At 35.5% G+C, this 23,778-nt stretch overlaps 1 protein-coding gene across 3 annotated transcripts in view; it reads left to right on the top strand.

The window, feature by feature from the left end:
* Nucleotides 1-23,778, top strand: part of Galnt13 (polypeptide N-acetylgalactosaminyltransferase 13) — a 458,666-nt gene that overhangs the window by 11,793 nt on the left and 423,095 nt on the right. For all 3 annotated transcript variants that reach the window (XM_057755642.1, XM_057755643.1, XM_057755644.1), the window contains exon 2: nucleotides 18,593-18,660. The gene's annotated coding sequence lies outside the window, so the exon portion shown is untranslated. The remainder of the gene's footprint in view (nucleotides 1-18,592; nucleotides 18,661-23,778) is intronic.

Below are 23,778 nucleotides of genomic sequence, written 5' to 3'. Positions count from 1 at the left end.
TTCAGTCACTTTCTTGAGTCACTCAGATGCAGGATCATAGTCTGAATTTGAATTTTCTATTGTAGAGCTGATAAATATTTAAAGTGATTCCATCACAGGGATACTATTGGGTCTTAGGTATGGAATGTGCCGTATTAAAAAATGTGCACACTTGGGGCTGTTGTAACCAGATGTATTAATTACCACTGGTCTTCTAAAATATTTATTGGGCTTAAAAGACAGCATTGGGTTCAAATCCTGACAAAAAAATTATGAATGAACTCTCTAGAACGTTCTGAGTTATTTATTTATTCTTTTCAAGACAGATTTTCTCTGTGTAACTACCCTGGATGTCCTGGAGTCCTGGAGTTCATTTTATAGATCAGATTGACCACAAACTCACAGATATCTGCCTGCTCTGCCTCCCAAATGCTAGGATTAAAGGCATGCACCACTATCACCTGACTTGTTTGCTCATCTTTAATATGTTAGAATGCCCAGCCTCACTTAGTACTCTAATATGCATCTATTTTGTGATGATGGGTCTACCATTTTTACTGAGAATAAATTATATATTTTCTAGATATGTTTAATTCTAAGACAAATTATCATCATTATAATTTCCAATTATTCTTTAGCATGAAGGTGGATATTATTGTCTTAACAGTGACTTGATACTTTTTTTGTAACCTAACAGATTTCCTCGTATGTCAGACCCATGCATCTTTAGTTTCTTAATTAATAATAATCATTTTTCATATAGGGTTGCTTAATAGAATTTTTCATTACTTATGGTGTTAGTTTCATATAATTAAAGGCAGTTATCTTTATTTCTTTAAAAAACAAAGCACTTTCAATAAATTATTATTTAATGGACGTTTTACTTTTTTTGACACTTTTCAAGCTCTTAACAATAATTTCAAACAACACTTTGGATTGGTTTCTTGATAGTACAGTAGAAATTTTCTAGTCACCCGAATTATTAAATTATTCCAGCTACTCTGATTATCTGTTTTCTGCACATACTCACAGAAGAGTTGATGGATGAGGATGGCCATTTCAGTAGTACACAGATGTGAAGCTGTGACCATGTCAATTTGGCAGCTGCTCTCGGAGTTTTCACTGTCCTTATCATTTGGACTAATGCTTTGATTTTGTTGCTGATCAAAGACAGTATTTTAAAGATGCCCTAGTCAGTCCTAATAGTGTGAGCATCCAGATGGCTCCCAGGCCAAATTTCTAACCTGCAGGAAGTGCATGTTTGTATCTATGTAATGCTTTAGCATTTTAAAACTATGAACAGTTCAGCCAACACACGAGCATACAGTTAATAATTTATAGTGAGATCAACATGGAAAGTGGAGAGAGACTGAATGAAATGAACAAATTATTTTTCTCCATACCTAGGAGTAAATGTTGCATGAAAAATATTATGGACATGCAAGAAAAAAATTAGCTTTAGTACAGTCCTTTTGTTACATCCTAGTATTTTATGATGTAACAGTGTAAGGAGAAAAATGAACCATGAGACATCGAAAGTCTGGTTCTTGTGCAGTTATAAACTTTGGGCCTCTGTGATGTCAGATTTTGAGACAATTACTTGGGGTGCCTAAAGGATCTTTGTTCTATTATCTCATGTAGTTTGATAAATCAGAAATACACTGAGTTTTCTATTAAAGGTGAAATTCTTGGCAATCAAACAAAACCTTCCAGCATAATGACTAATTGGTTTGAAGAAAATAAAAGTCTGAAAGCCAAGCTAGGAGCAGCAGTAATGACAATTAGAGGTAAGGACATGAACTGAAGACTGTGGCGTCTGAAATCTCACAAACACAGTTGAAAATTTTTAAAATCAGATGATTAAGAGGATGACAAAGGACAGATCTGTAGCTGGCATAAAATGCAGCCCGGGAATCAGTTTGCTTCTGAATGCTTTCGCTACCGTTATCTCAGTTCCCTCAGCACTGTGAGATGTTTATTTTCACCATCTTAATAACTGCGTTTGCAGTAGAGTTGAGGTGGCAGTGCACGTAATATATTAATAGCTGTGCTCTGCACACAATGAGTTCTCTGTCAGTGCACTGGTACCCGTGATCCTCCTCTTCTACAGTCCTTCCCTGTCGTTTACTCTGACAGGTGCCCTGTAAATGTGACCTGCTTAATCAGTGACTGAAATAAAGTTCTCAAACCTAATAGGTTCCGTGTATGATGCTACTGCAAAATTGAGTCCTCTGTGACAATAGAGACATAGGAGTTAAAGACAGGATTTAAGGCAAGGGAAAGAAAAACAGTAAAGCTGTGTTAGTGGAAAATTTAGAAATTTTATTGAGAAAAGAAGTGATGGTTTGAGGTCAAACATGAATTCACATTGGAGTAAAGGCTAGTCTATTTTACACGTTGCACATATGGCTGATACTGAAATGTCCTTGGGCACAAAATGTGTATCTACCTTGGAAATTATATTAAGAATATTCATTATTTGGGAACGTCCAAGGTCACTGCTGATTTGTGCTAGGTTACAATTGTGCAGCCATCACGTCCCCATTTTATCTTCCTAGAAGACTTGCACTGTATTGCTTTCTACTGTGGGTGATATTTTCAGAAATTTAAAGACAAAACTTTTTGTGCATTTGTCTTTGAAAAAAGAGTGCAAATTCAAGACTTACAGTCATTCCAGTCTTCACCTGTGAATCAAGAAGATGAACCAGGTGTTTTCACTCTTTAGAGACACAGGCTTCTTTTTCCACATGTGATGTGGGCTTGTTTTTTTTAAATATACTTGCAGATGCTTAATTGTAGACTCTCTGTTTCTTTAACATAGAGTAAAGCATAATTTGAAATAACAAATTGAGATTCACTTGCCATTTAGAAATGTTAATTCTTTTTCTTTATCACAGGAAGAAAATATGTTGTTTTGAGCAGAGATAGTTTGTTTCCTTCACAATAATTTGTGCAAATGATAATTATACGTAAATTAATAAACTGCTGGTGGGAATCTAATGATGTTTCATGCTGTTTTTGATTTATTTCTAAATCATTTCCAGAATGTTGAAATGTAGCAGAACTAATTTTTTAATATAACCTAAAACTATCTCAACTCCGAAAACACTTAATGAAGAATAGTATTTGGTAAACTAAACCAGCGAAGTAAGTTACAATTTGTTTTTTGAGTGCTTATGATATATAGATTATTAAGTATGTGTTAATCAATGTTGTGAAATCTTTCTATTCTAATTAATGAAATTATTTAAGTGACAATTTATTCCTTCTCATCGGTATTCAATTTGAAAATTTTTCTAGAGTTTCTGAAAAAAGTATTTAAGTCCCCCGGATTCCGTTTCCCTCTGACTGCCTGCCATTCTGAGTATTTTTGTTACCTTTCCAGATTTCAAAAGCTACTGAGAAATCTTCATTGTAAGCTTCAGCAAATTTTTGAAGAATTTCTACTTGGTAAATACTTGAAATCTGCTTTGTCTGGACACTGTGTGAGGTTAACCATTTTCAGCCAATGTTACATTAGACCCCAGACAGACAATTGATTCATCTTCTTGTATGGCTGGACTTGTCTGCCAAAATGTTACACCTCCTGTTATAATTTCATATTGTGAAAAGCCTCTGAAAATTAACTGTTAAGGTTCATTTTTGAATAGTTTTTGTATTGTTTAGCACTGAGAACTTTGAAATTCGGTAATGTAAGCAAAGTTGTTTGACTGTTAGTCATACCAATAGGTTCTCTGTTGTTACCACTCTAAGCCAACTAAGTAGCAAGAGACTTTGCAGTGCGTTTTGATCAGAACTAAAGCAAAGTCAATTGCTGTCTGACAAGGCAGAGTCATTTCCTTTCCCTTCCTTCCTCCATTACTTTATCTCTCCCTCCTCTTCATCTCTCTCTTCATGTTTCTCCAAAGGGCAAAAGGGCATCTACTATGTTTTTCCCATCTCCCTTCCCTTTTCTCCTCTCTTCTCTCCTAGCCTCTTTTTTTTATTTGCTCTTCTCACCACTCTTCCTTTCCTCCTTCCCTCCCTTCTTTTCTCCCTCCTTCCCTCCATTTATCCCTTCTTATTTCCTTCCTTCCTTCTTTCTCTCTCTCTCTCTCTTTTTTTTTTTTTTTTTTTTTTTTTTTTTTTTTTTTTTTTGATTTTTCGAGACAGGGTTTCTCCGTAGCTTTTTTGGTTGCCTTCCTGGAACTAGCTCTTGTAGACCAGGCTGGCCTCGAACTCACAGAGATCCGCCTGCCTCTGCCTCCCGAGTGCTGGGATTAAAGGCGTGCGCCACCACCACCCGGCTTCCTTCTTTCTTTTTGAGACGGGTCCTACTTTGTAAGTCTGGTATGCTGTGACTCTCTGTGTAGACCACACTGATCTATCACTTACAGATTCACAGAGGTCTGTCTGCCTTTGCTTCCTGAGTGCTAGGATTCATGGTTTGTGCAAACATGCTAGGCTCTGTGGCAATTTGTAAGCATGGACTTCCGTAATTTTGTGTTCAGGAACCATTCAAACTAAATATAAAGCACTGACCTAATTTATGATAATTCAGATATATTATTGACTTTCAGCTTTATTAGATACAGAGTTTGTTGTTACCTTACATAAGGCTAATTTGTTTTGTTTTGCCAACTAGATTCTTGGATTTTTTTTTGTTGCTCTTGTTGTTGTTTGCTTTGTTTGTTTTGTTTTGTTATTTTGAGACAAGGTCTCTCTACATAGCCCTGGCTGTCCTGGAAATTTCTATGTAGACCAGGCTTGCCTCTGTCTCTCAATTGTTGGTATTAAAGGTATGTGCTACCACACCTGGCCAACTCCTTTAAAAAGCTTTGCTATGTAAGAACATAGTTTAAGCAGTAATTTTCTTGTGGTGTTCATTTTAAACTGAAGTATTCATATGTGTTATATAAGCACTCTAAAATTGAGCTGTACCCTTAACCAAATAAATTTACATTGTGACCAAATTTTACTTTATAATTCTGATATCTATGTTTTTGTTTGTTTTTCAAGACATGATTTCTCTATAGCTTTGGAACCTGTCCTGGAACTACCTCATGTAGACCATGCTGGCCTTGAACTCATAGAAATCTGCCTGCCTCTGCCCTCAGAGTGCTGGAATTAAAAGCATGTGCCACCACTGCCCAGCTTAATTCTGATTCTTCAACAACTTTAAAGCTCTCATGTAACTTTTAGACCTTGCCTCATAGTAATAAGGTCTTAAAATTTCTACTTAGTAATCAGGTTTTTCTTCTTTTGAGTTATTTTCTATGTTTGTATTGGAAAATCATCCGTATCTATTACTTGCTGTGAAAATATTTTATTCCATGATTTTAATCATATTGTGTGTATTTGTCATTTTATTACAATTCTCTAAGTGCCCATGATCCTTTATTTGTTAAAGGGCCTCATTTCAAAATGAGCAGGGGTATGAAATTATGGACCAATAAAATGTTGCCACATTTTAATAAATAAGAGGCTGCTCTTCAGTGGTGCATGAAATGGTTTCTGCTTAAAGAGTCAGTTATATACACATTGTGCTAATAAATCTAGTGAGAGGTGCGGGGATCTACTTTAGGGACTATGCAGATGTGAGATCAGGTGCTTTCAAAGTCTCATCAGGATATACTTATGAAAGGGTTTTCAGCAACCAGTTCTCACTCCTGGCATGCGGTGATTGAGTGCATTTGCAGTTTGTGAGCTCTGGGGTTCCACTAGGCAACAACCCCCCCTTTCCTCATGTGTCTGCACTTCTGTTTGCCTTCCATCGTGTCTCTGGCTTCCAGAAGTCTCCTATTACACTAATGATGGTTTCCTTATTCTTGCTTCTCAGGCTTCTCTTCACATCTTGCAACAAACAGCATCTGTAACACAGAGGTATTGTGTCCACAGGACCAGCCTTTCTTCATAGAAAAGCTGTTTTACTGCAGACAGGATTAAAGATTAACTTTCTGTTTTAACAGATTTACTAAATTTTGACTTACATGTATGTGAAGACATATTGTTTTAAGAAAATTTTAATTTACATTTCTACACGCTGAGGCAACATCCGCAAGTGTGTATTTCCTCGGTTCCTTTCCTCTTGTGGAGAGGCTTCAAGGGCAGCGAAATTCTGTAGAATCCAGAGTTCTGATCAAATGAAATGCTTGGCTGACTGTCACCAAGGAAGTCATTCAGAACGCTGTATTCTTTTATCACACATCACGCACTGGGTATCAGGGATAAAATTCACTCACATTGTATTCCAATTTAAAACATTTCTGTGCTATTTTCTATTTTTCCCATCAAGACAGAGATTCTCTCTGTAGCACTGGCTGTCATAGGACTTGCTCTCTAGACTAGGCTGGCCTCAAATGTAGAGATCTGCCTGCTTCTGCCTCTTGCATGCTTGGATTAAAGGAGTGAGCTGCCACTGCTCAGCCTGTAATCTCTTCTTAACCCAGGTTTGCAAATGCTTACAGGAAAATTCCTGTTCATATATATGTATACTTGGGACTCCTTTTGTAAAACCAGGGGTACTTGCCAGAATCTTACTTCAGCAAACAGCTGGGACATGCAAATGGATGCTGGGTTTTGTGTGGCCCGTTTCTCATCCATTTAGGCGCAGAACTCCGTCAGCATGCTGCACCTCACACTGCTTGACTGCCTTATTGGTTAATGCTATTAAACCTGAATAGGAAAGGATCTGCCTTCTGTAAGTCTCCAGAGTGAGAGCTGTTCACTGCTACTTATTTTCTGACCCCTTAACTGTGCTTCATCTCAAAAAAGTACCGAACCAAGGAGTTGTCCTGCTTATTGATGCTTGGGAATCAGTTAATGTCATCTTCCTGTTCTGATAATTTAAGAAATCAATTCTAACCCAGATTCCAGATGCATATCTACATCTGTCTGCATTTATAGGCCATTCCATCCAAAGGCACCCAATTATTTTAGTGGCTTATCAAGTGAAATGCCCTACACAATTATGTCCTCACTATGTGCATTTAATTAAATTGCACATGCATAGCTAGGCCCATGGGTTTTCCAGTGCTGTAGTGGCTACTTTTTAAAATGAGAAAGGCCAAAAAGGATTTGGATCAAATTTTGTCTGGTTTTCCCCGTAGGATCATCAACACTACCTTTGAGCTGGGCTGCCTGAGTGTCTCTGACGTGTTTGGTTTTCCTCTGAATTCCATTTCCGGTTAGTCAGAGATGGTATACTTGAAGGTGCTTCTTGTCCATCTCATTGGCTGTTTTAAGTAGTAGTGTCTTTCCAGTGTCTACAAGAGCCACTTAGGCTCTTTTTGAACTTGTTTCCTCTTCAGGAGAGGAAAGCCAGAGTTCAGGATAGAAAGACATCTTGAAGGGAGACACTCAACCCACCTGTACTCAGGCTAGGTAGTGCTAAATCAAAACCTAGGTATTGTATGCTACTCTATGAGAAAACTATCCCACACTGCATTACACAGTCTATTGTAGGGTAGACATTGACAGTAACGGATTTCTCTGGACACAATTCTGATGATGGGAGTCTGCGCTGGCTTATCTGAGTTCCTGCTTTGCTTTCTTGCCATGGATTTTGATTCGGGATATTTTAAGTTAAATAAACCATGTCCTCTCTAACTTGCTTTTAGTTGTGATCCTTCATCCGGAGGAACCCCAGTTAGACTTCAAAGCCCAGAAGTGTTGACTTTCAACATCTGTAGCTAATCACACAGGTGATAAGGATCTATCCCTAATGACATATCGATTTTCCTTCCTCCTAGCGTGTTTTTAGATGGCTGCCGAATTTTCCTGTGTGACTTGGATGCATCATGTGTATCCACGCCTCATCTGTTTGTTCACACACTATTTTGGCCTTGAGTTATCATTCTTTTCATTTCAAATGTCCGTTGAGTGGGTAAATCCTGAAAAATAATTTCTCCCGAATAGAATCATTCTGCTTTCTGTGTTCTCATGGTCCTTTGTTTTCATTGCTACTGCTGTGTAGGGCCCGGGTCTACCCTTGTTCCTGGGGTGCATCTTGAGGACAGTTTCTGGTCAGCTAACTAAGCATCCTGTTTGTTCCTGTGCTCTCCCTGCCCTGCCTGGTGATTAGCTGTAGGGCATTGTCTCCGTCGTTGGTATGGTAATTTCCCACCTGCCTGGGCGGAAATCCTTGTGCAGCAGCTAGGTATATAAGGATTTCCCCAAGGTTGAATAAATGGCATTGGGCTGATCTCCTTATAAATGACCCAGGTCTCTTTGTGTGTTCTTTCAATCTCCAGGCCCTTGCCCGACTCCAGTGGCGAGCGAACTGTACCGAGGGTGTAACACAAAATCGGGTGTTACACTGCTGATGTACTTGCTATTATGGCTTTGTCCCTCCTATCTCCCTTCTCTTTCACAATGGCAGTACATTCTAGATTATCCCTTGAGGTCTCCCAAAGGCCATATATAATATAAGTACTCATCCAATAAATGTCTTGATTAAGTAGGATAAAGGATTATCTAATGAGACTTCTTGATATTGTCTGTCTCTTTTTCTAGAATATGATGAGAAAATAAAAATATTACTGTAATAGCTTGCAAAGATAATATCCACAGAGTTATTACTATCATGGGTTCAGGAGGAGGCTACAAGCCTTTTATTCCAGGTCATATTTATACCATATTTGTAACTGGATTGTGTGGTTCAATGGGCTACTGTTCTAAATATGGGTTTGGAATTGGCCAGATGGTCATCAGTATTTTTTGTTTTTTTTGTTGTTGTTGTTTTTTTGTTTTTGTTTTTGTTTCTTTTTGTTTTTGTTTTTTAAAGTGAACGACTGGATAAACAGTCCCCAGCCTATGAAAATTTATTTTTGATTTGTAGCTGAATTTCCCGTAATTTAGTTTGAAATTTAACTTAAACAATCTTTCACATCACTAAATATAATTAAGTTATTACAATTTTACTTTATGTAATATGACTTTCTCAGTTTGGATTTTTAAAGATATATCCTAATTTCTTAAATGTCATTTTTCGTTTCCGGTTTGTTTTACTTGTGATTTGATTGGTGAAGCACAATTATCATTCAGTACTTGGCAAATGACTGTTTTATTTCTAACGGATTTTTTTTCCTTTTTCTCTTTTGAGACACAGTTTCTCCATGTATCCCTGACTGTCCTGGAACTTGCTCTGCAAACCAGACTGGCCTTGAACTCAAAGATCCACCTACCTCTGCCTCAAAAACACTTGGATTAAAATTTAAAAAATTATATACGTACATCCCTTAGAAGTTATGTTTGACCCATGATGAGAGTGGACTAAAGTAATGACTTTCAGATTGTTTAACTACACAGAGAAACCCTGTCTGGACAAACCAAACCAAACCAAACCAAAACAAAGCAACAACCTATCACAATTTACTGACTTTTGAAAATCGTACCTTGTTACTTGGTTTGCTTCCACTTCCAGTCCCTTTACTACCAGTGCCCTCCAGAGTTTATAGCTGTGGGATTGTTTTTATGGAGACATTTTACTTTTGTTCTTTTTAAATTTTAAACTGGTGAAACATTTTGTTTTAGTAATTTGCATATTTTGTTAAAGATTTGATTTGTGGTAATGACATGCAATTACTTTTTACAACATTTAGCAATGACAGTTTTTAGCATCTTTTCTTCATCTCTTTATTGAGACAGCATCTCTATGAATTTTACCTCACACTCTTGGGTTCTGAGACTGTAGATGTGCATGACCATGCCTGGACTATTTTTTGAGTTTATATGCAAATATGTATACTTATAATTGTTTATATGATTTAACTTCACTCTCCATGTTATTTTAAAGTTATTTATGATATTTTAAGTATACATGTTGACAATTATACTTTTGAATATAAATAGCTACTGAAGTACTTTTGCTTTTGAATAGCATTTTGTTGAGCATGAAATTTATGTAGTCAATCCTTAGTTATCAGACTTTCTGGTCACACTAGTCAGTGTATAATTGCAGGCACTGACACTGTCACCGGCGAACTTCTTTGAACTTGAATTTTTGCCTGCATTTCTGATAAATTATGAGAAAAGCTTCATGATGTGAAACAGGTTAAAATACAAATGTATGTAAAAGGCACACATTTTCAGAGGCTCTGATAAAACCAAGTGAAGGTTGCAACACAGACCACGCATGAGCATCTGTTTGTTGACAATGGGGTGGATGGAGCAAATCAGAGTGTTGCTGCTTCTCTCCAATCAGATGGGCGTTAGGTGGCAAAGAAGGTGACTGATAAGTGTTTGGAATAACTTCTTTGCCATGTCCTTGAACATTCAATTAGGTCAAGGGACAAAATTTTGACCGAGATGACATAACCCAATTGGATGAAAGGACTGATGACAGCTTTCAGTTTGTGACAGTTACAATGGGGTACTTAACTATGGTATGTAGTCTAGGTGGGGAATCTCTGCCGCTGTTGTTGGATGAAAGGAGTCAGGGATGTTATATATACGTATTTCCACACACCCAGGGTCTTTATTTGTTGTGCTTTCAATCAAAGTTATTATCAAATCAACTTTATTCAAATTTACATTAGAAAGTATGCAAGTAAGTTAGTTTAGGCTGCGTGAAGGACGAATTCCGTGAGGAAGAGCAGAGAGGAGAGGGATGGAAGAAGGGGTTTGACACATTGGTGATGACTAGAAGTTATAGATTAATCAGCTCACTTTGATATCTAGGAAAATAGGGGAATAAATCAAAGAGACAATTGATTTCCATACACTTCAAAGAGAAGAAAAAGTGGGATAGCACCAACTTGACTTAGAAAAGTAAATCACTCCGAGTTAATCTAATTTTATCCTGTGGCACAATGACAGGACTTAAATATGAGGAGGCGCACACAGAGTTCATATATCTTCAGTGAGCGTTAGGCTTTGTCTCACATGACATTCTCATCAACTGGTAATGAAAACGCAGTCTTTGGTAAATGGAGGTGAAGCTTGATGCTTGTCAGTCAAACAGTGACCTCCTGGGGAAAACTAATTAAGCCTCAAAAAGAGTTTATTGTGAGCTTAAATAGAATATTTGCATTAATTTCCATAGTTTAATAATTGACAATATGGAATGAAAGACTGGGAAAGTTGTAAAACATACAGAAATTTGTGGGACTCTAAATGGAATTTTGGAAGAAAGGTAGGGTGAAATGAACTGAATATTGAAATGGATCATTGATTTAGGTGGCACTTTAAAAATAGCGATGGCTGGGGAGGTATTCTGACACTATATTGCTATAAACTAGAAAAGAATTTGTTACAGTTTGTTTACATTATTCAAAGGAATCTGTCCTTGCCCCTTTGGTGATGTAATACCATGTCCTTCAGCATTTTTGGATTTATAAGACTCCACAAACTCCTAGGTTTACTGGTATTTCTTTCCGCAGATATTTAAAGTTCTTTATTGCTGCTTTGTAAAGAATGAAGAAATTATGCTAAGTCCTCCAAAAGTGAATCATTATTTTTCTAACGCTGATTTTCCCACTCTTTTCTCTAAAACTTAGAAAAAAAAAAAGCATTGCTAACTTTGGTTTCAATCTTCTGAGAACTACATTAAAAGGTTGTTAAGCTTATCAAGTGTAATACTAGATATGCATATGACTTAGCAGATACAATATGAAGTATTAGGGCCGCTATGTGGCATAAGCTGGCACCAGATACTGTCCTGTGAGTGTCACTAACTGCAACATTTTGAAATCTAACCTGATTTTGGAGCTGTGCAAGTAGGAAAATTATGGACATCAGAATTAATAAAAGATGGTTCAAAAAGCCACATGCCTCATTCTGGTTAAGCATTTCTTCACATTCTTATCGAAGGGATATTTTTTTGCTGCAGCAGAAGACAGATGCATAAGAACCTTTGCAGCATTTTGGTTTTCAAGCAAATGTTTGGTGATAACCTAAGAATTTAAAAGCAGAATAATTGATGGTATTTGACAGCTGTGGGATAGTAACATGAATGTGCAATATGATGCTAAAAATGGTAACAGAACCACATAAGGAAATTCACAATGAAGGGAAAGAATCAGTTTTAAGAATGTATATGGAGGCTGGAGCGATGGCTTGGAGGTTAAGATCTCTTGCTGCTCTCGCAAAGGAACACAGTTTGTCTCAGCACTCTGGTTGGGTGGTGCACAATCACCTTTAACTTCCATTCCGGGGGATCCAACTCCCCATTCTGCACTCCACTGGCAACTGCATGCACGTTTGTTTGCACGTATGCATGCACTCACATGCTCCCATACGTATAATTTAAAAGTAAAATCAAATTTTTAAAAAATGAGTATATATATATATATATATATATATATATATATATATATATATAGTGTAATCACTATTCTATGGAAGTACAGACTAGTTAAAATGAAAGTGTATTATTATAGAAATTATAAGTGATTTTTAAAAATGTTTCTGTTTCCTGAAATAGAGCAAGAAAGCTAGGAACTTTTAGAAAAGCAATCATATTTGAATAGAACAGCCTGTCGTGATATTGTTTAAAAATTCTTTCTTTGATAATAGGCTTTTTTTCTTTAATTTATGACAGCCTTCATTTACTTTTTAATACCTAATTAGTGTTCATCTTTACATTGACTGGCTATATTATTATGTGGTTTATTTAAAAACCTAAAACTATATTCTATATTTGATTTTATTCATGTATATTTTACATGTTTGATACACATATATGTAATGTATACCATGACTGTAATAGTTTTATATAGCATGTTTTTATTAATTAAAATTATTGATTTGTTCTGTGACAATTTCATACATGTACTTAATGTACCCTGGTTATTCTCATAATTTTATCTTCCATCCATGGCAACCTTGTATGTGAGTTGGTAATCATCTGTTTCATTTTTTCACGCACTTTACTCTCTCCTTGAACTTTCCTGCCTATAGTATGCCCTTCTCTATTGCATATCACCTTTATTCTACTATCACCATGCCTCCTACCCCCATCAATGCCATCTTTCTTGTTTCTTGGCTGGTGTAGCTACTCTACTTTGGGTCCACATGTGCAAGAGCTATGTAACATCTGGGCATATATTATCTGAAAGTATTATTTATATAGAGATATCACAATTTTCATTTCCTTTTCTGTCGAAGACACACCCACTGTGTGTATGTGTTTCCACGTTTTCATTATAAGTTCATTAATTGGTGACCAACTAGGCTGTTTACTTTTGGAAAGTTCTCATGTCTTTGTCTTTTTTCTCCTGGCTTTTCAGAAGTTCAGGTTCATGCTGAAGCCTTTGATCCATTTGAGGTTTATTTTTGTGCAGGCTGAAACCTAAGGATCCAGTTTCATTCTTTTACATATGACGATCAGTATCCCAAATATCATTTGTTCAAGATGCTGTCTTTTCTCCAGTGTTTTTTTTAACATCTTTGTAAAAGCACAGGGGAGTGCCATTACATGAGCTTAACTACATCCTTTATACTGTTCCATTGATCTACATGTCTGTTCTTGTGCCAGTACCAGGCTGCGTTTATTTACAATGGCTCTGCAGTATAACTTGAAGTCAGTATGGTGATGCTTGCAGCATTATTCATTTTTTTTCAGGATTAGTTTATCTACTCATGTGTTTTTAAGATAAATTTTAAGATTTTATTCTGAAGAGAATGACATGGAGATTTTAATCAGGATTTCATTGAATCTATAATTTGCTTTGGGTAGGATAGTAATTTTTATATTATTTACTATTCCAACCAATAAATATGATAGGTGTTTCTATCTGCTAATATTTTTCTTGATTTCTTTCTTCAGATTTCTGTATTTTTCATTGGAGAGGTCATCTATCTCTTTGATTATATATATATGTTTTATTAGTTTTAAAACTATATTGATCTATTGTTAATTAGATTGCTTCCTGATTTATATCTCAACGTGTTTGTATTACTATATAAAAAAAACTGCTGATTTTTCTATGTTAATTTTGTGTCTTGTCACTTTGCTGAAATTTGTTATTTTTTTGATTTTAGGGTTGTGGTTATAGTTACGGTTAGGGTTCTGGATAAGCTAGGTTGTGGCCAGAGTTGCTGGTTAGAGTTAAGTTTAGATTAGGGTGTCATCTAGGGTTAGGATAAGAGTAGGGTTAGGATTAGACTGAGGGTACCATCTAAGGGAAGGGTTAGGATTAAAATGACACCTTCTGCTAGTGTGTTGTTAGCTTATCTGAGTTCTTTCTGACTTTTTAAGATGTAAGTAATTTGAGCTATGACTTTTCTTGAGGACTGTTTTTATTGTGTACTGTATCTTTTAGTGTGGTGCCTTTTCTTTTTCATTTAATTCTTTGATTTCTTATTTCTTTCTTTTTTTTTCAGGACACATTATTATTGTTCAATACTGTCCTGTTTAATCTACATTTTTTTTTGTATTTTCTGATTTATTCTTTTTTGTTTTAAAATTGACTTTAATCTTTATTAAATTGGGGTAAAGTGGAACACATGGCCTATTCCAATGTTGCTATATCTATTGAGATTTTCTTTTTGCCTCAGTATGTGCTCTAATTTGTAGGAACTTTCATGGAATTTTGGGAAGATTATGTTCTGTAGTATTTGAGTGGAGCATTCTGTAACTATCTATCAGATCTATTTAATCTCTTTTTGTCATTTATCTCTAATATTTATTTTTTAATTATTTTTGTCTGATCTGTATGTTGTTGTAAGTGAAACATTGAGGTCACCATTATTAATGTGTTGTGGCTAATCTTTGGCTAATGTCTAGCAGTATTTGTCAAAATAAGTGTACCCGAGTATGGTGAGCATTTTGAAGAGTGTAGTGTCTCTTGCTGGCTTGTTCTCTTATTGTCTTCAAATCACTTTTGAGCTGAAGTTTGTTTTGTCAGATGCTAGAATAGCTCCACTCTTTTTTCCTGGCCCCTTTTGCTAGAATCTTTTCTTCTCCATCTCTGCACTCTATGTTATTGTCTTTACTCTGAGATGATGTATGTCTCTTGTAGACAACAAGACGAAAAATCTAGTTCTTAAAATCATTTGACTAGTTTGTGCCCTGTGATTGGGAAAGTGAAGATATCAATTTTGTATTAGCTGTTATTATTTTTGTTGGTTTTGCAGTGTTTGCTTTTTAGTTTTATTTTGCAAATTTGCTGTCCTACCACCACTACTTTCTCTCCCTGGGGTTTCTTGGATTTGCTTACCCTCTCCAAACTCTAAAGTGTTTCTTTCAGAGTTCCTTGTTGAGAAGGCTTGGTGGCCACAGGTTTCTTGCAGCTTTTCCTCAATGGAGGATTTGCAGCTGCAAAGGGAAAGGTATCTTGGACTGGGATTGGTGGGAGTCTGTGGCCCGATATTAGGCTTTTCTTTTTCTCTGTAGGGTCGAACTTGGCAGCCAGTATCTTGAGGGCCTTTAATTAGCCACTGGAGTAGTCTATCGTAGTGTCCTGGCCACTTATGTGTCTTGGCCTTGAGAGTCTTAAACACATACTCTTAGATTCACAAATACATCATTTAAAAGTTTCTAAAATATGAAAATTATATTTAAGTGTATACTATACAAAATAAAGGAAGAAGAATGTGTATCACTGAGGATTTATTTATTTGTTAAATACTTTTTGTTATTTAAGAAAAATTTAAAGTTTATATATTGTTTGATCATATTCTTTCCCTTCCTCAGTTTCATCCACAATCTCCCCTTCTCCCTACCTACCCAACTCTAAGTTCTTTCTCAAAAACAAACTTAAATTCCAATAAAAACAAACTGCCCAAAATCTAGAAAACAAAATACAAAATCACCCTAACCAAAACAAAACAAAGAAAAAGAAAACATAACATGCAAACACCACCCAACTGTTGTGGATCTGAAGTCGCTTAGAGATTTTCTATGACCATGAGTAAATTTTCATAAGAAAAGGCTTTACTAAATACTCATGCCAGATAGTCACAATACCAGAACTGCAACTGAGTGTTCCCAAGGTGCGGCATCTGGTCATATCAGTTCAGGGTTTATAAAGTCAAAAGCCACAAGATTACATGTATTCTGTTTACATATAAGCAGTATCTAATTGTAACATATATATCTTTTAGTTGTCCTATCTACTGAGCAGAATAAGCAAGTTTGAATACAAAAAAGAAATCGCAGTTAGTCTTATGACTTATTGTCTTGCTGGAACAGCAAATTTTACAAGATCAGCCAATTTAAGGATAGTCTTCAACACTGGAGGGAAAGGGAAGTAGGCTGCTAGGGTACAAACAAGCTTGTATAGCCTGTACAAGCAAGGAGCTTCCATGTTAGAGGCGGTTTTGCTTTCTGGTTTCTCAAGCATAGTAAGTCTAAACTTCAAATGTGATATTAACCATCAAAAATTATAACTAAATGAAAGCACCTGTGGATTCCATTATTTATTGGTCAACTACTCCTGAATATGAGATCTGTGTCAGGGTGGTCAATATAGCCAGTGTCACTTCGCTGGAGGAAAATGATTTGCCCTCTCAGGGCGGGCATACATGGTAGTTCCATTGTTAACTTTTGCTTTAGTGGCAGAGGTTAGGTTTATGATCATTCATTTATTAATTTTAATATAGCAAAATAAAATACATTAAAACTATCACATCAAAGTTAGACAAGACAAATCAACAGAAACGAACTTAAGAGAGGGCACAGAAGGCAAAGACATACTCGTTCACAGGCTCAGGTTCCATAAAAATACTAAATGATGAAAGGGTTTTCCTTTAAGCACTCTATTCTGTTCTGTTGGTCTGTGTGTCCTGCTAAGCCAATACCATGCTGTTTGGATTGCCACATCTTTGTGGTATATTTAAAGTCATATAGCATGACACCTCCTGCTTTATTCCTTTCACTATCTGATTTTCTCCTCCTCCTCCTCCTCCTCCTCCTCCTCCTCCTCCTCCTCCTCCTCCTCCTCCTCTTCCTCCTCCTCCTCCTCCTTCTCAGTTTGTGCATGCATGTGTGGTACCATACAAACTTTAATGTATGTTGCATGTATATATAATTGTATGGGTAATGTCATTGTTCAAATCTGACCATGTTCCCAGTTTACAACCACTTACAGACATGCACAGTCTTTGATATTGTGAAATTATGTTGTTATCTAGAATGCACGCTAGAAGACCACATAACTGAGTTTTGATGTGATCATTTGCAAAGTTCTTGCTGGAGAATGACAATGATTCAGAAACTGGAAACATACCAAAAATCTCATATTTTAGGTACATTTATGATTTTGTGTTGGACCCCATTCGAAGCTATTGTCTGCTTCCCATGGCTCAGGGATGCCTGGTAGTGCACACTTCCTAGCAGGTGTTGGCAGATGAAACTCCAGTTAGAAGATTAGTTGTGAGTCGGTAATCACCTCCTACTAGCTCTGTCCAATTGAGAAGTCACATGATTTGTGCTCATCTCAGTCTCCTGTAGAATGCATTTGCTTAATAGGCACATGAATATAGCAATATGTTTATTATTGTGGCTTAATTATTTAATTGAAATAGTATGCGAAGACCAATTTATTTATTCTATGTTCTAGGAACTCACAAAAGTGAAATTCACAGAAGTACCGAGTTTCTTGACTCTTTCTAGGGTTACTCTTTCAATTTAGCTTCAATTCTGATAACTTTTTCTGTCTCTTTCCTCTTCTGTCCGAAGGCATGTTTTAAGTGGAGAAAAACATCCTTTTATGGGTCAGGTAGAGACAAGTCCCATCATTATCTCTTTCCTATGTTCTAGGAAGATAAATGAGAATTCAGCTTATGACACCTGTTCTGAATGTCAAAAATTCCACTGCTCTCATGAAACTAACATTGCTCTAAAGAAGTTTGCTTTTTGCGGAATTTGTAACTACAATGCACCTGGTCTGTCTGAAATAACCTGTACTTTAAAGAGATTAATATAATTGTCATTAGTTGGTGATTCATCTGTTTTGAATAACTCTTTAATAAACAATGCACTTAGAGTAGCATCAAAGTCATTTAAATAGACATACTTTTGGCTTCAAAGTTAATGTGTCCTTTTAATACTAATCCTTCAAAACAAATTAATTAATAAAGCCTGATTAAATGACTTTCTTCTCATGTTGACATTGCAGAAAGCAGAAGCCATCTGTGGGTGTGTTTTTGTGAGGTGTTCAAGCAGTAGTTTTTTCAGTACATGACTTTCAATTAGATTTGAAATGCAATTACAAAGTGGGTTGGTACAATTCTCTTGATAATTCAAGCAGAATTATCTTCTAACTCAGCAATTTTTGTATCTACACAAAAGTGCATTAAAATTTGCTAAAAAATTTGTATGATTTGAGTAATTACTTTGGATATTTACCTAAATTTACCTATAAATACACATTTACTTATTAACTACAGTTCTGAGTTGTTTTGATGTGATTTTATCAATATTTTGTGGAAACTGTGTACTTAAAAGTTATTCTGGAACTTGAATGCTATATTCTTGTCCTTTATGAGTATCTGTGACAGTTATTTAAAATATTCACACATAGATGGAAATATTTCTGTTTTGTGGCCTTTGCATTTGCTAGCTATATAAGATGTATTTTGCAAATAATTTATTTCATAAAAGGAAAGTATATAGTGCCTGTTTGTAGACCTAAATCAGTTTTCTGTGACATTGTCAGATTTCTTACATTTGGATTTTTCTCCTTCACAGATGAATTTTGTAGAAGTATTTTGAAGATGAATGTTTTCAAATTTTGAAATAGTCAAGCGCCATATATGGTAAGTGATCTTCACTCACTTGTAGTCATGCCGAATGTTTTTGGCAGACAATCATAAAAGAACACATTCTTATTTACAGTTCTTGACACTTGTGATTGCAGAGAGAGAATGTGTATAAAGCTAGGAAATGAGGCGTTTGTAGGTCTGAACTGAGTCGTGTAATTTCCAGCTTTCTAATTACTTATTCCACTGTTATAGCTATTCACATCACAGAACATTCTTATTTATTCTTTCAGTGAGATTTTATCCATATCTTAATTGTCAGAAAATGAAAGTTTAGTGATATTAGCCAGGTATCGATATAGATTTATTTTTAAAAAGTACATCAGATTAATATTTATTGGGTTTTCTTTTTCCTTATTAGGTACTTTATATGTAAACATTTTAAGGTCTTATTTTTATTCCTACTTTTAAATGAGAAAACTGGGAACCTGAAAGCTTTTGTGATTTGCTTAATATTTTTTCAGTGTGGGAAGTCTAGGCTTCATCCTGCTCTGATTGTTTCTTTGGAATTTTGGTTTTATGTAAACGTTATCTTTAGAATGATGAAAGGGTTTTGCTGATGTTTGTTCTTCACATTGTCGGTGTGATTAATCATGTCATTGGCTGCTTTTATTTATTTCAGTTGGTGCTTCCTTCCCAAATTAGAGAGTTTCAAGTTAGTAAGAAATGAATAAAAATGTAAATTCATGAAAGAAAGTTGATTGTTTATATGATAAAACAAAACCAGATTACTGAAGTTCTCAAGTCTTCATTCATTAAAACAAACAGACAAACAAAGAAACAACAAACTCCATAAAACTCATGTGGGGGATATAGTCCAGGTTTAGGCCACTTGCCTAACATGAGTAAGGTTCAACAAACAAAATAAATATTACAAAACACTCACCAACAATTGAATGTTGTTATGTATGATAAATACTGCAGGTATTATGGCACCATTCAACTACCTTGTTTGGTTAAAGAGGATGGCCTGTGGGACAGCTTTTGAATAAGATTTCCAAAGGAAAAAGAGGAATACAGTGGTGGCAGTACTAATATTTATGCATTTTCTCCTAATATAGCTGTCAATCATCAGATCCCATGAACAGGTACTTAACAATGCAGAGTATGGATTTAAAACACTTTTTAAATCCTGGACTCACTACTAGCTATTAGATAATGAACAAATTTTATAATGTCATTTAGAATGGGTATAAGAGTAATGTCTGTCTCATTCACGTTGAACTAATATATGCTGTACACATGTGATGTTGAATAAATGCTAGAAGTTATTCATTTGGAATTCAATTACTTGGACTATTCAACTCAAGTGTTTTTGTTAATTAAGCATCATAATTGATAATCATGTCATATAAGTATATATTATGGATATTCAATGGGCACTGTTTATTGAAATGATCAAAATTAAACCAAATTTCAGTCTTTTTTATGAACAGCAACATGTTCATTATTGCTTTTAATAGAAAACAAAACACTTAGTCATCAAGTACTTTCTCTCTCTCTCTCTTTGTGTGTGTGTAAAATTGTGTGGTTCCTACAGATTTAGGCTGAAAAAGGCGTAAACACTTTTGGAGAGAAGAGATGACAATTTGTATATAATAAAAAATATAATTCTTATCTTGAGGAAGACAGAAAAAATTAAAAAAAAAACAAAGAGAAATAGTTGAAATTTCAGATTGTCAACATTTTGGGGCATAGTCATCCAGTGTTTTGTAGCAAATGTATGGAAATAGTGGAGTTTTGGGCAAGAGAACATTAATTAAGAGCCTGTTGCATACATTTCACATTCAACAACACAATTAACATGAATAACATCATGACTGTGATCCGCTATATTAATTTTCATACTAAGAAAATATACAATAGAAAGTCTGGATCTTTCTTTACTGAATGAAGTTTGAAGCGTCCATATTTCTAATACTTCCCTATACTGTTAGCCTAAAAGTTAAATGCTAAAATTCTATGGCTGATCTAAGGTCAGTTTGTTGCATGAAAAACACTATTCCCAGCCGGGCGGTGGTGGCGCATGCCTTTAATCCCAGCACTCAGGAGGCAGAGGCAGGCGGATCTCTGTGTTCGAGGTCAGCCTGGTCTACAGTAATTACTAAATATTAATTACTAAATAAATAAATTACTAAAGAGGTCTTTAGTAATGCATATTTAATGACTTTGTTTAAACTAAAAGAAATAGCAATTGTTGACTATTAAATGCTGATAGGGCTATTTAACAATCTTAGGTTAATCCTTGAAAATTATACGGTTTCATTAAAGACAACATTGCATGTAAAAAGTTACTTTTCCAAGTCCAGAGGCCATATATCATGTTTTTAGTATACTTTAGAAGTTGAAATGACTGATCATACCTTTTGCTTGCAGTCTCTTTTCCTCTGCATCTCATACAGGTTAGTTTAGAGTTAGTGCTGGCATTTTCTCTTTGAAAGATCAAATTCAGCTATTATTGCTTCCAATTATTTGAGACTTCAGCTCTTGAAACAAAAATCAGCAATGCTTATTGGGCTTATTTTATAATATATTAGTATTTAAAATATTATTGTTTGGAAAATGGAAGAGCCTACTTACCCTTTATTTTTTATTTTATTTTATTTTATTTTATTTTTGTTTTTCGAGACAGGGTTTCTCTGTGGCTTTGGAGCCTGCCTTTATTTTTTAATGTTCATTTATCTCAGCCAACAAACATTTAAATTGTTATTTTATTATTTTTATATTTATGGGCATGGCATGCCTAGTGCCCATAAAAATAAAAAGAAGGCAGTATATTTCCTAGAATTGGAGTTATAGATGGTCGTGAGCTACCATTTGGAGCCTGGTTTTCTTTGGTTTGAATTTGAATCCTCTGGAGGACAGCTCATGCTTTTTTTTCTTTATTGTAAAGATACATTTGTTACATTTATTAAATTCAATTTTTTTCATGTGCTTGAAGAGTTCAGTGGAAATGGTCCTGGGACTGGGAAAGTGTGGGGCATATGTAAGGCTGGGGTCCTGTTGTCTAAATGCCCTCTACAGCCCAGCAGACAAGGGCTCACGATTTGTCTCCCATCTCCCCACACACATGAAATACATTGTTTTTTTTTTTTTTTTTTTTTTACATTTATAAAAAAAATTATTATTCTTTTTATAATTAGAGAGAATTAGTCTTAGCTCTTTTCTTCCTTTTGGGATATGAGGTTGTTTCTTCTCCAAACAAATATTATATTTATTTTTTCAAGTATTTCAGAAAAGCTTATCTTACATCTTCTTTATGAGTTCCTTTAAAGGCATGTAGTGGAAACCACTCTCATGCTCTCAACAGCTGAGCCATCTCTCCAAGCTCTTGGGCAGAGGATCCACTCTCTCTGTACTATTGGTTTGAGATTGAAAGACTTACATACAGTGTCTCCTACTTTTAATTTTCTGATTTGGTCTCTGGAAAGCAAATCTAAAGATTTTGCTAAGTGATTATATGTTGACTGAGTTTTCTGTCCTGCTCAGTTCCTGCAGTTGTTAAGTCCCAAATAAATCACACAGAGGTCTACATTAGTTATAAACTGACTGTCCCATAAGCTCAGGCTTCTTATTAACTCTTACAACTTAGATTAGTCCATTATTCTTATCTGTGTTAGCCACATGGCTCAGTACCTTTTTCAGTGAGGCAGTCACATTTGCTTCTTTTCTGTCTGGGCCAGGACTGAAGAGGAATGGGCTTCCTTCTTCCCTGAATTCTCCTGTTTCATTGACCTGCCTCTACTTCCTGTCTGGTTGTCCTGCCTATACTTCCTGACTGACTACTGACAAATCAGAATTTATTTAAAATATAATTGACAGAATACAGACTATTTTACCACACCAATTGTATTTTATTTAAATCATTCATTTAATTCCTATGGGATGCTCCTAAATAAGGCAGTAAACAGTGGTGCAAGTTGAAGGGAGAAAGAAGACTCATTCTCAAGTAAATTTGGTTGTCAGATTATAGAAGCAGCTTATGCTCAGTAACAGTTATAGGATGACAACGGTATAAACTAATCAAATTTAAAAATACATGTCAAATAATAAAGAAATTAAGAAGTTACTAATATGAAAAAATAAAGCAAGATGAAGAAGTCTGAGGAAGGAGATCTAATGCTGAAAATTTGGTCCAAGATTCGGTCATTTGCATTTGGGCTACCTCTGGATGGAGATACAAAATGGTATCAGAACAGTCAAAGAAATGGCCTAGCAAAGGTCAGAAGTGAAGCAGCCATCACTATGGTCAACTCATGACAAGCTAGGTGGTTATCAAAATGAGTAAATTTTGTTCACTTACGGAGATGAGGGAAAATATTTTTTGAGAGTTAATCTGGTGAAAAAATTTACTCTTTCTTTGAATAAAATTCTGACATTGTGTTCAGAATGGATTGTAGTTTTGAGGTCAGAAGACAAGGGGATCAATTATCAGGAGCTACAACATCATAAGAATTAAAAGATGATGGCAGGACCCATGGTCATTCCAATGGGAATGAAGAGGAATGATGTGCTAGCTGAGATTTAAAAAGGAAATAGATTTAAAGAGGAGTGGAACTTACTAAGTACCTGGCTTGTTTTAAGTGCTGCTGACCTCTCTTGCTATTCTGCACAAAAGGATACTAAGACAAACATTAGTTAAACAACTTGTCTGGTTGATCAAGTATAAAAATAACACAGTCAGTTTTGGAGTCCCTTAAGTTAAACTGTTGAGCCTGCTTCTCTGCTACTAGGGTTCTAGAAATAATTGATGTTTCCAGGTAGACTGGGCTACAAAGCCAGTTGCCAATAGTCTGTTGCCCAGTTTCCTTTTTACCCCTTCTTTAAACAAGTCCTTGGGTAGGGAGACAAATCTTCTGACCTTTAGGGAGAAAGATTCCTTATGTGAGTGATGAGTCTCTTGTATACATTAACTTGTATGCTAGCAGCAGGAACAGTGTAATTTATGATATTACTCGATTATAAATTAGAATAGTAAATATGTCAACTTAGTGTGATTTATCATCCATCCTTAGTAGAGCTTCAAATGAAACAAGGCTAGAGTGTTAAATTAAAGATTTAATACCTGGGTTCAGGAAAGACCAATATTTCAGACTTACTTTACCTATCATACTG

Source organism: Chionomys nivalis, chromosome 22 (genome assembly GCF_950005125.1).
Source record: "Chionomys nivalis chromosome 22, mChiNiv1.1, whole genome shotgun sequence".
NCBI lineage: Eukaryota > Metazoa > Chordata > Mammalia > Rodentia > Cricetidae > Chionomys > Chionomys nivalis.
Note: the sequence above shows the minus strand (reverse complement) of the source record. Positions and strands in the feature narration are given on the sequence as shown.